Source organism: Haliotis rubra, unplaced genomic scaffold, assembly GCF_003918875.1.
Source record: "Haliotis rubra isolate DU_JTF1 unplaced genomic scaffold, ASM391887v1 Scf1863, whole genome shotgun sequence".
NCBI classification, from domain to species: domain Eukaryota; kingdom Metazoa; phylum Mollusca; class Gastropoda; order Lepetellida; family Haliotidae; genus Haliotis; species Haliotis rubra.
In genome coordinates, this window is record NW_025765851.1 from 1 (window position 1) to 13,379 (window position 13,379).

Sequence of the window (13,379 nt, forward strand, 5' to 3'; positions counted from 1 at the left end):
TTCACAGGCGCTGAAAGCTTTTTATATGTTATGACAGTAGATTACCGATTTACTGTTTATATAATCTCACTTGTCTATTTCACCACACGTTCTTCTTACCGAGTCACTTTCTCAGTTCGATACTTAAAAGCAATGTCATTATTTAGCGTTGACAGAATTTCTAACTGTGATATAAGATATGTCGTTGTCACAGTGAAAACTCAATGTCTGTTTTATTGACACCTAGCACGACAGCCGATAGACTGTAAGAGACAATCTGGCAGCAGTGTGTAGTGTAGCCCGGTCAGGAGTATCAGCCAGGGTAAACAGCAGGCTGAGATGAGAGAGTGACCTAGCGATACACAGATCAGCCCTGTTTGGGGTTGCTGTCAGATGGAGAATACATTACGACATTGTTTTATGGTATTTTGGTTTATCATGCCCAGAGGTTGGCCAACCCAGATGTCGAACATCCATCAACTAAAACTGGGAGATTACTGATCAACATGTCATGTGTCACGCCGACTGTTTCAAATATGTACACTTGCAGTATCAGATTTTAGAGAGAAAAACTCTGGTGCACACTGATAAAACTTAACACAGCATGTTTCGCTTTTTCAAAATGGTTTTGTGTCCCCATAAATCATGAAAATTCAACTCATGTCTAATGGCCATAATCACCACATAAAACTATTTGTTGCTTTATATGGAAGCTACTGAAACTACCATAAAACTATTTGTTGCATTGTTAATGGTGAACCATACCTAGAACACTGCAAGATAGAGAAAACACAATCGTATCTACTTGACAAAACTAAGACTGAGTTATCACAGACTAATAAATGAACTGGGAAGAAGAGCAAGACCACCTACACCACTGGAGGACCGTCTCTGTGATCAATGCTTAGTCCTTGAGGATGAATGAGTGAGCTAGATGGGTTTTACGCTGCTTTTAGCAATATTCCAGCAATATAACGCTTGGGGACAGCAGAAATATAAACAGGATTACATATTCCACCTACATACCATACATTAACTGTATATTCTTGCTATCTATACAAATAATCATTCAAAGCTAGTTGAAAATTTTGTCTTAAATACTTCAAACCAAGATGAATTTTTACAAATTCCAAGTGAAACCTACACACCTACAGTTTCTAGGTAACCTACCTAACCCTTAAAGAGAAAACTAACCCTAAGGATCCAAAGGGGTGTTTGACCGAAAGGTGATCCAAGGGCTAAGGATACAGTTTCAAGGTAAGGTAAGGTAACCCTACCCTAATCCTTAAAGAAAAACTAACCCTAAGGATCCAAAAGGGGTGTTTGACCCGGAAAGGGATCCAAGGGCTAAGGATACAGTTTCAAGGTAAGGTAAGGTAACCTACCCCTAATCCTTAAAGAAAACTAACCCTAAGGATCCAAAGGGGTGTTTGACCGGAAAGGGGATCCAAGGGCTCAGGATACAGTTTCAAGGTAAGGTAAGGTAACCTACCCTAATCCTTAAAGAAAACTAACCCTAAGGATCCCAAAGGGGTGTTTGACCGGAAAGGGGATCCAAGGGCTAAGGATACAGTTTCAAGGTAAGGTAAGGTGGCTCCCACCCTAATCCTTAAAGAAAACTAACCCTAAGGATCCAAAAAGGGGTGTTTGACGGAAAGGGATCCAAGGGCTAAGGATACAGTTTCAAGGTAAGGTAAGGTAAGCCTACCCTAACCCTTAAAGAAAACTAACCCTAAGGATCCAAAGGGGTGTTTGACCGGAAGGGGATCCAAGGGCTAAGGATACAGTTTCAAGGTAAGGTAAGGTAACCTACCCTAATCCTTAAAGAAAAACTAACCCTAAGGATCCAAAAGGGTGTTTGGACCGGAAAGGTGATCCAAGGGCTAAGGACACAGTTTCAAGGTAAAGGTAAGGTAACCCACCTAACCCTTAAAGAAACTAACCCTAAGGATCCAAAGGGGTGGTTGATTGGAAGGGGATCCAAAGGGCCAAGTAATCGTAAAGGGTGTTTGATTGAGCAAGTGGTGGCCATCCCGGAGTATGCAAGACCTGTGACCCTAGAGCCCAAATCCAACAGGCAGAGTCTGCTGGTGAATACAAAGTGGCACAGAGCTAGCAGCAAAACTGCATTGTTGGCCATAAATATATGCTTAATACGGCGAATACATTATACCACATGGCGGACATGACTGGGTACAATGAAAGCAAAGATTGTACAATCTCCTACCTCACACAAGCTGCCATGTTGCCAGTATTCAGGGGCTGTGGAGAGTTGTGTCAGATTGTTGTGTCAGCAGGTGACCTTGGTCAGGGTCTGCAACATGGTCCAACACAATGAGCATGATGTGCACAACTAATTATGAGCCTATGCCAATGAAAGGTAACGCACAATGGAAAACCAAACAAAGCAATGATGCCATTTTAGCTGTATTTGGAAGTTTAGATATGAAGGTATGACATAAAACGAGCATTTGAGCAAGATTCCATGATGATTAAGTACAGAAGTGTTACCATGGTGATTAATAATGCAAAAGAGTGACTAATATCAGAGAAATGACTGATTTTACATACTTACAAAACCAGAGGGTTAAGAGAGAATCCAGGGTTTGATGTGGGTCAGAGGCTGTGTGGCAGTGGGCCTGTTGAGCAGCAATGGAATAGAGACAAACAACCTGGTCAGTGAAACGGGACAGTGTGTGGTGACATGCCAGAAATATACAGAAATTGGGATGTAAATAGTTATACTGACATTGCATTGTACTAAGCATTAACATACTGTAACAGAACTGGATGCCATTAACTATCTGGTGATTACAAGGTGAATAAACAGCCAAACTGCCAAAGGAGTAAAGGAAATATCTTATGAATGAGATGAAAATGCACAAACTATAAACTATGAAAGAGACCAAGGTGTGTGTCCCACAATGTGCACAAGCAATTTCTCACCAGCTGACAGTGAGGGTCAAACTGTAATGAAACTAAGACATTGTAACTGCAGCCAGTAAGCTACCACAGCTGATAACAAATGGCACTAAACATAGTGCACTTGGATAGACTACTGGGTGACAGTGGACTCGAGTGATGGTGGCTGTGGCAGCAAACTATGGCAGAAAGGCGAAATGTGAAGTACATCATGTTTACAACATATTTAAGAACACATATTGAGATGAAAGTTAACATATTGATGCATATGGTCCAAACTGAATGGCAGTGTTTTTGGATGAAAACTGTAGTCCAACAACAACAACAACAACAACAACAAGGGGGTGCACATGCAAGTATACAAGGAAAATGCAATCCTCTCCCCTCGGCACGACAACACCAGCAGGCATGGGGTTTTATGAGTAAGTAATTGCATGTATATATACTTACATCGACATGTGTGTAGTGGTTGGTTGAATAACATCGACAGCAAGTAGGAAAAGAAAGAAACAAAAGAGAAAAAGCCCCGCCACACACACACACAATAATACACACACACACACAGCTACGAAATGAATTATTTCTGTGATGTAAACAAACACTGCACTGAAGCCTTACAAACGTGATGTCAGTCATTATAGTAATGTCTCTGAGTGGGGTATTCGTATACTGCTGCCGTGGTATGTCTCAGCAGACTAGCACTATAAAACAGCTTCTGTCTGGGCTAGTACAAGCAGCCGCACATACACACACAAGCATGCACGCTTGTCCTATGAGCGAAATATTCTCAAACGCGACGTTAAACCCAATTTCACTTCACCTCAACTCACTTCATTCACTTTTCACTCTCAGAGCACGCAACTTCACTTCAGGGTAGGTTTGCTTCAAAGTGGAGCAAAACTAAACTCACTCACTCAGAGACAGTTGGTTAGCCTAGTGGTTAAAGTGTTTACTCCCTTGCACCAAGGCACCCAGTTCGAATGTCCATATGTGTTTTATGGGACAGTTTATTATGTAAACTGCCATAATATGCAGGAATGTTGATAAAAACGGGCTTATTACCTCCCTCCCTCCCTCACTCACTCACACTCCAGAGCAGTCAAATGCGCTTCTGACACTTTCTGGCTTTCCTCTCTTCAGGGCAGTTGTGGTTAGCCAAGTGGTTGAAGTGTTTGCTCATCGCACCAGGACCCCAGTTTGAAACCCCCATGTGGGTGGTGGCGTCTAGGTTCCACTGCTATGATATTGCAAGAATGTTACCGCAAAGTGGCATGAAACCACACTCATTCCTTCCTCTCACTTTTAGTGCAGTCAAATGCTTCAAACATGACTGTATGTATTCAGTATATAGGTTATGTTAATGTCACCTTTTACATCCATGAGAGGTAAGATTGAAAGCTGTGAATTTCACTTCCACTGACTGAGTTTAGTTTTATGCCGCTTTTAGCAATATTCCACCAATATCACGGGGACACCAGAAATGGGCTTCACAGATTGTGCCCATGTGGGAATCGAAGCCAGGTCTCCAGCGTGATGAGCCAACGGCTTTAACCACTAAGGGCTACCCCCTCCCGGCCACAATTTCACTTCCAACTGACACTTTCTACTTTCCTTACTTCAGTAGCATTTGGTTAGCCTAGTGGTTAAAGTGTTTGCTCGATTGCACCAAGACCCCCATTTGGATCACCACATGGGTAATTCTTGGTGTTTAGCCCGTTTTTGGTGTCCACTGCTATGATATTGAGGCATGTTGATGAAGACGGCATACAACCTCACTCACTCACTCACTCACTCATTCGCTCACTCACTCACTCACCACTCACTCACTCAAATGCTTCAAACGTAGCTATATGTATTCAGTACATAGGCATTTTGTTGTTTTTTTAATCTTTTATTGATCCCCTTACCATGAATACATGTACAAGCAGTGAATGTGAATATAGTTAAGTAACATTGGAGCTCAGAGAGTCCTTGGATGGGTGACTGTGTTTTGCAGCTTGACTCCTGAGAGATTCTAGGACCTTAGTCCCATTCCCACAATGAACCACATGTGATACATAGGATCTCACCTTTAGACAAGAATGACTTTGTTAAAATTTGCCTCTGTTCCCCAGCAGAAAATGGGTAGCCAGTGGGGGATAAAGTCATGTGACTATAACCTTCTAGTGCCTACAACAGGCAGTTTAGGACGTTATCCAGGGTAATAATGTTCAGATTCTGATGACCCAGCATCCAGTGAGCAAATACTCAAGATGGATCACTAGGCACTGTATAAATGAATTATTATTATCATATTATTATAGTACATATTGACATATTGATAATAGTTGTACATATTCCAAAATACCACTAATGCCACAGTCAAATTATGTGCACTGAGGCATCCATTTTTCTGTTGAAGCAGAGAAAACTGTTGAAGGTCTGACATTTACATGTACAGAGAGTGATTATGGTATTTGCTCAGTACACAAAGACCCCCAGTTTGACTCCAAATATGGGTAATATACATGGTGCCATAATATACAGAATGGTGCTTGAAAGTGGCATAAACCTCACTCACTCACTCACTCACTCACTCACTCCCACTCACTCACACTTAGAGCTGTAGACAACTGACACTTTCTACTTTCCTCACTTCAGGGGCAGTGGGGTAGGTTGGTGGTTAGGGGCATGTTTGAATCTCCATATGGGTACTATGTCTTGGGTCTGGTGTCCCACTGTCCACTGCTGTGATATTGCAGGCATGTTGTTGCAAGTGGCATAAAGTGTTTGCTCATTGCAGAAAGGCCTCAGTTCAGGATACCCACATGGGTACTATGTGTCAAACCAGTGTTTGGTGTTCACCGCTATGATATTGGAGGAATGTTGATGAAAACAGCATATAACCTCCCTCCCTTCCCTCACTCACTCACTCTAAGCCCACAGTTTCAATCCCCATGTGGGTACTTTCCATATGTGGTGCCAGTTTCTGATGTCAACTGCCTTTATATGCAGGAATATTGTTAAAGTGGTATAAAACCTCACTCTCTCTCGGTCACTCACTCACTCACTCTGTAAGTACAGTCAAATGATTGAAACATAGCTTGAAACATAGCTGTAATGATATTGGAGGAATGTTGATGAAAATGGCTTATAACCTCCCTACCACCTCTCACTCACTCTTAGAACAGTCACATTCTTTGAAACACAGCTGTATGTATTCAGTACATAGGTTTTGTAAATGTCAGTTGCAAATGGCACTCTCTACTTTCCTCCTTCAAGGGCAGTGGGTTAGGTTGGTGGTTAGAGTGTTAATTTGCAGATTGCATCAAGACCCCCAGTTCCGACCCCCACATAGGCAAGTACTATGTGTCAAGCCACTTTAATGTTTGGTTTGGTTATTTGCTTACTTCATCAACAGTTGGTTAGCCTATTGGTTGAGGTGTGTTTGCTCATTACACCAAGTCCCCCAGTTCGGATCCCCACATTGGTACTTGAGTGTTAAGCCGTGTATTTTTTATGTCCACTGCTATGATATTTTAGGAATGTTGGTGAAAACGTTATATAGCTCCTCACTCACTCACTCACTCTTATTAAAAGACTGACTGACTGACTGGAGGTTTAGTTTTTACGCCGCTTTTAGCAATATTCCAGCAATATCACGGCGGGGACACCAGAAATTCTTATTAAAAAGAGTAAAAGAAGACCCTTAGTTCGAATCCCTATATAGGTAATGTGTGGTGCTTAGTTTCTGATGTCAGCTGCCAGTATATGCAAGGGAAGAATATTGTTGAAAGTGGTACAAAACCTACCACTCCACTCACTCCACTTTTAGAGCATTCAAATGCTTGAAACATAGCTGTATGTGGTGAGTTCATAGGTTTTGTTAATGTCACTTGCAAACTGCACATCCTACTTTCCTCACTTCGGGGGCAGTGGGTTAGGCTAGTGGTTATAGTGTTTACTCTTTGCACCAATACCTCCTGTTTGAATCCCCATGTGGGTTTCACTGCTATGATATTGCGAAAATGTTACTGAGAGGGCATAAAATTACACTCTCACTCACTCTTAAAGAAGTCCAATAACTGCAACACTCTCTTCTTTTCCTCACTCAGGGGCAGATGGGTTAGCCTAGTGGTTGAAGTGTTTGCTCATTGCACCAAACCCCCAGTTTGAATAATCTCATGGGTACCATTTCATCGGTCCACTGCTGTAATATTGCAGAAATGTTGCTGCAAGTGGCGAAAACACCTCACACACTCACTCACTCTTACAGCAGTCAAACGCTTGGAAACATAGCTCTATGTATTCAGTACACAGGTTCTGTTAATTTCACTTCCAACTGACACTTTCTACTTTCCTCACTCTAGGGGCAGTGGGTTAGCCTAGTGGTTGAAGTGTTTTCCTATTTACACCAAGTCCCTGAGTTCAGATTCCCATGGGTAGGTTGTGCTTTAGCAGGTGTTTGGTGTCCACTGACTCATGGAGCAGTCAAATAAACGTTGCAGGAATGTTGATGTACAAACAGCAAATAGTCCACATAATAGTAATAGTTGTAATTACATTTTCTGAAAGAAACAGTTGAGCATACACAACAAAAAGTGAATATACACATTAAATAATTAGTAATGTGTCAATCACAAGGGTGTCAATCACAGGGAATCACTGTTTGGACAGTATTTTAGGCACATGTCACGAAATTAATAAAAAGGTAGTCCAATAGTCCTGTCCCTTGGAAGGAAATTAATAGAAAGTCCAACTAGTCCAAGTAGCAAACATAGCTGTATGTTTCATAAAATGTTCATTTCTTCACCAATTGTTCTAAAAAATTTCTTTGAAATGGAAATTTGTTAATCATACCATATATAAACAATATATGATTGCAAAGTCTAGATTTCTATTTTGAAAATTATTGTCCAAACAGTGATTTGAACCCTTGTCTGAGAATGCGTGTTCTTGGAAGGCCAAATAATATGGTTTGCTTTGTCAGTGAAATGCCTCTGAGTACAAGTCTTATTATCCACAAGGGTCATTCGAAGCAACTCATACTTTGTGTAAATAATTCTGTGAATAAATCTGTACTGGAAATGCACAAACTTTGTATCTTTTGTACATTTTCTAAAGTTAGTAGAAACCAATTTCCAGTCACTCACTCACCCTGGAGCATTTTCCAGCCACTCACTCACCCTGGAGCATTTTCCAGCCACTCACTCACCCTGGAGTGTTTTCCAGTCATTCACTCACTTTGGAGCGTTTTCAAGTCACTCACTCACTCTGGAGCATTTTTCCAGTCAATATCAGAAGGTAATGTGCTCTGCCATTTTAAACAAACCGGCAAAGTGTTTTTTCTGTAGTCAGCGGTTTGTCATAGTAAACTCTAGAACCTTTAGTCTAGAGAACTAGTAAGATTGAAAGCTGCAAAATTTTATAGTAATTTCACTTCCACTGACACTTTCTACTTTCCCTCACTTCAGGGCAGTTGGTTAACCTAGTGGTTAAAGTGTTTGCTCATTGCACCAAGACCCCCAGTTTGAATCCCCCATATCGGTAGTTAGTTAGTAGAAACCAATTTCCAGTCACTCACTCACCCTGGAGCATTTTCCAGCCACTCACTCACCCTGGAGCATTTTCCAGCCACTCACTCACCCTGGAGTGTTTTCCAGTCATTCACTCACTTTGGAGCGTTTTCAAGTCACTCACTCACTCTGGAGCATTTTTCCAGTCAATATCAGAAGGTAATGTGCTCTGCCATTTTAAACAAACCGGCAAAGTGTTTTTTCTGTAGTCAGCGGTTTGTCATAGTAAACTCTAGAACCTTTAGTCTAGAGAACTAGTAAGATTGAAAGCTGCAAAATTTATAGTAATTTCACTTCCCACTGACACTTTCTACTCCTTACTTCAGGGCAGTTGGTTTGCCTAGTGGTTAAAGTGTTTGCTCATTGCACCAAGACCCCCAGTTTGAATCCCCATATGGGTACTATTTCGGATACAGTTACTAGTATGTAAGGTGTCAGTTTCTGGTCCCCTCTACTGCTATGGTATTAGAGGAATAGTTAGAGTGGAAAGTGTTTGCTTATTACCTCAGTTTGAACTCCCTCACTCACTTTCTCTTCCTCCCTAGCCTAACCCACTCCCTCACTCACTACTGACAGGCTCTTAGAGCAGTAGGTAATGGCCCCTCTGTTTGAATCCATATGGTTTACTATATGTGGTGCCAGTTTCTGATGTCAGCTGCCATTATATGGAAGAATATTGTAGAAAGTGGTATATACTCTTAGCACAGTCAAATACTTCAAATGTAGCTGTATGTATTCAGTATATAGGTTATATTAATGTCACCTTTTATATCCACTAGTAAGATTGAAAGCTGTGAATTTATAGTAATTTCACATCCAACTGACACTTTCTACTTTCCTTACTTCAGGGGCAGTTGGTTAGCCTAGTGGTTAAAGTATTTGCTATTTACACCAAGACCCCCAGTTTGAATCTCCATATGGGTACTATGTATGGGCCAGTTTCTGGTGTCAACTGCCATAATATGCAGGAATGTTGTTGAAAGTGGCATAAAACTCACTCACTCACTCACTCACTCTTAGAGCAATGAAGTGCTTCAAAAGTTCAAGGTCTGGAGATTTACATGTACAGAGAGTGATTATGGTATATGCTCATTACACAAAGACCCCTAGTTTGAGCAGTCAAATGATGTCAACTACCATTATATGCAAGAATATTGTTAAAGTGGTATAAAAGGCCACTCACTCACTCACCACTCACTCTTAGAGCAGTAAAATATTTCCTTAACTGACATTATGTACTCACTCACATACTCCTTACTCACTCACTCACTCACTCTTAGAGCATTCAATTTGCTTGAAACATAGCTGTATGTATTGAGTACATAGGTTTTGTTAATGTCACTTGCAAACCGCACATCCTACTTTCTCACTCCCACTCATAGAATGCATCTTCTTGGAAGGCCCAAATAATATGGTTTGCTTTGTCAGTCACTCACTCACTCTGGAGTATTTTCCAGTCACTCACTCTGTAGCATTTTCCAGTCACTCACTCACCCTGGGCATTTTCAAGTCAGTCACTCACTCTGGAGGATTTTCCAGTCACTCACTCACTCTGGAGCATTTTCCAGTCACTCCTCACAGTTTGAATCTCCATATGGGTACCATGTATGGGCCAGTTTCAGGTGTAAACCTTTCTGCATATGCTGGAATGTTGTTGAAAGTGGCATAAAATCACACACTCACTCACTCTTAGAGTAGTCAAATACTTCCAACTGACATTTTCTACTTTCTTCACTCTGGGGCAGTGGGTTAGCCTAGTGGATACAGTATTTGCTCATTACACCAAGTACTCCAGGTTCAATTCCCACATGGGTACTTGATGTTTAAGCCAGTTTTGGTGTCTACTGCTAGGATTTTGTAGGAATGTTGAACAAAATGACATAAAACCTCACTCCTCACTCTTGGAGCAGTCAAAAACTTCAACCATAGCTGTATGTCTGACTGACTGAGTTTGGAGCAGATTTTAGCAATATTCCAGCAATATCATGGTGAGGGGACACCATAGAAATAGGCTTAACACATTTGTGCTTATGTGTATCGCTGTATGTATTCAGAACATAGGTTATGTTAATGTCACTTGCAAAGGGCACTTTTACTTTCTTCACTTCAGGTGCAGTGGGATAGGTTGATGGTTAGAGTGTTTGCTCATTGCACCAAGACTGGGTTCCACTGCTATGATATTGCAAGAATGCATGCGGCATAAAACCCACACCCACTCACTCACTCACACACTCTTAGATGGTAGAATACTTCCAACTACCACTTTCTACTGTCCTTACTTCAGGGCAGTTGGTTAGCCCTAGAGGTTGAAGTGTTTGCTCATTGCACCAAGACCCCAGTTTGAATCCCCATATGGGTCCTTTGTGTTGGGTGTGCTACTATATCTGGTGTCCACTGTTGTGATATTGCAGGAATGTTGCTGCAAGTGGCATCAAAACCAAACTCACTCACTAATTGCACCAAGACACCCAGTTCGCATACCCACATGGGTACTATGTGTCAAGCCAGTGTTTGGTGTCCACTGCTATGATATTGGAGGAATATTGATGAAACAGTCATATCAACTCACTCCTTGCTCCCTTCATCCCTCCTAACTCACTCACTCACACTTTGAGCATTAAACAAAGTACACCCCCCTCCCCCTGTGGGTACCATTTGTGGAGCCAGTTTCTGATGTCAACTGCCATTATATGCAAGAATATTGTTGAAAGTGGTATAAAACCTCTCACTCACTCACTCTTAAAGCAGTCAAATAATTGCAACTGACACTTTCTACTTTCCTCACTTCAGGGGCAGGTGGATAAGCCCACTGGTTGAAGTGTTTGCTCATTACGCCAGGTCCCGGAGTTCGGATCCCCACATGGGTACTTTGTGTTAAGCCATTTTTTTTTTTTTGCCATGATATTGGAGGGAATGTTTATGAAGACGGCATGCAACCTCCCTCCCTCCCTGACACTCACTCCACACTCACTCACTCTTGTAGCAGTAAAATGCTTCCAGCTGACACTTTCCACACTTTACTGTTTGGATAGTATTTTACATGTAATGAGGGTGTAGCCATGGAATTTCCTAAAATGTTCATTTCTTCACCGATTTCATTCAAAACATATATAAACAATATATCATTGCAGAAGTCTAGATTTTATTTTTGAAAATTATTGTCCAAACAGTGATTTGAACCCTTGTCTGAGAATGTGTGTTCTTGGAAGGCCAAATAATATGGTTTGTTTTGTCAGTGAAATGCCTCTGAGTACATACTAGTTCAATATTGTTTCAAGCTTTTTCCAGAGGTTATTGACACAGTGACAGTCACCATATTCCTGGAGAATATCCTCATCTTCTGCCTTGCAGAAACTACAAGTCTTATTATCCACAAGGGTCATTCGAAGCAACTGTTGCTTTGTATAAATAATTCTGTGAATAAATCTGTACTGGAAATCCACAAGCTTTGTATCTTTTGTACATTTTCTAAAGTGAGTAAAATCTTTTTCCAGTCAGTCAGTCACTCACTCTGGAGCATTTTCCACTCACTCACTTATGGTACTCTGAAGCATTCTTCAGTCAACATCAGAAGGTAATATGCTCTGCCATTTTAAACAAAGTGGCAAAGTTTTTTCTGTAGTGATCAGCTTGTCATAGTTAAATCTAGAACCTTTGATGTCACCTTGTAAGATTGAAGCTGTGAATTTATAGTAATTTCACTTCCAATTGCCACTTTCTAATTTCCTTACTTCAGGGACAGTTGGTTAGCCTAGTGGTTAAAGTGTTTGCTGAGTGCATCAGGCCCCCAGTTTGAATCTCCATATGTATGGGCCAGTTTCTGGTGTCATCTGCCATAATGTGCAGGAATGTTTTTGAAAGTGGCATAAAATCTCCCTCACTCCCTCACTCCCTCACTCACTCAAACAACCACCCACCCTCACGCTCGCTCGCTCACTCACCCACGTTCGCTCACTCACTCACTCACTCACTCACTCACTCTCCTCAAACACCCAAAACTCGCTCGCTCACTCACTCCACTCCTCGATCACTCGATCAATCCTCACTCAATCACTCTTAGAGCAGTCAAATACTTTCAACAGACATTTTCTACTTTACTTACTTTAGGGGCAGATGGATTAGCCTAGTGGTTGAAGTGTTTGCTCATTGCACCCCAATTCGAATCTCTATATATGGGTAATATGTGTGGTGCCAGTTTCTGATGTCAACTGCCATTATATGCAAGAATATTGTTAAAGTGGTATAAAACACACTCACTCACTCTTAGATCAGTAAAATACTTCCAACTGACATTATCTACTTTTCTCACTCTAGGGGCAGTTGGTTAACCTAGTGGTTGAGGTGTTTGCTCATTACACCAAGTCCCCAGTTCGGATCCCACATGGGTACTTGGTGTTAAGCCTGATTTTGGTGTCCACTGCTATGATATTTTAGGAATGTTGATGAAAACAGCATATCGCCTCACTCACTAACTCTCTCACTTGCTCTTAGAACAGTAAAATTAGACCCTAGTTCAAATCCCTATGTGGGTCCATATGTGTGTTGCCAGTTTCTGATGTCAACTGCCATTATATGCAAGAATATTCTTCAAAGTGGTACAAAACCTCACTCACTCACTCTTAGAGCATTAAAATGCTTGAAACATAGCTGTATGTATTGAGTAACGTGGTTTGGTAATGTCACTTGCAAACGGCAAACGGCTATTGGTTATAGTGTTTACTCTTTGCACCAAGACCCATAGTTTGAATCCCCATTTGGGTTGTATGTCTGGGTTCCACTTCTATGATATTGCAAGAATGTTACTGCGAGTGGCATAAAACTACCCTCACTCACTCTTAAAGCAGTCAATAATTGAAACTGACACTATCTTCTTTCCTCACTTCAGGGGCAGGTGCATTAGCCTAGTGGTTGAAGTGTTTGCTC

General features: G+C 41.3%; 1 long non-coding RNA gene across 1 annotated transcript; it reads left to right on the forward strand.

Moving 5' to 3' along the window:
* Positions 1-2,550: 2,550 nt before the first annotated feature.
* LOC124273975 lies at positions 2,551-3,052 on the forward strand. The gene is made up of 3 exons (XR_006897801.1): positions 2,551-2,620; positions 2,936-2,940; positions 3,021-3,052. It is a non-coding gene; the product is annotated as an uncharacterized LOC124273975 (long non-coding RNA).
* The last annotated feature ends 10,327 nt before the right edge of the window (positions 3,053-13,379 follow it).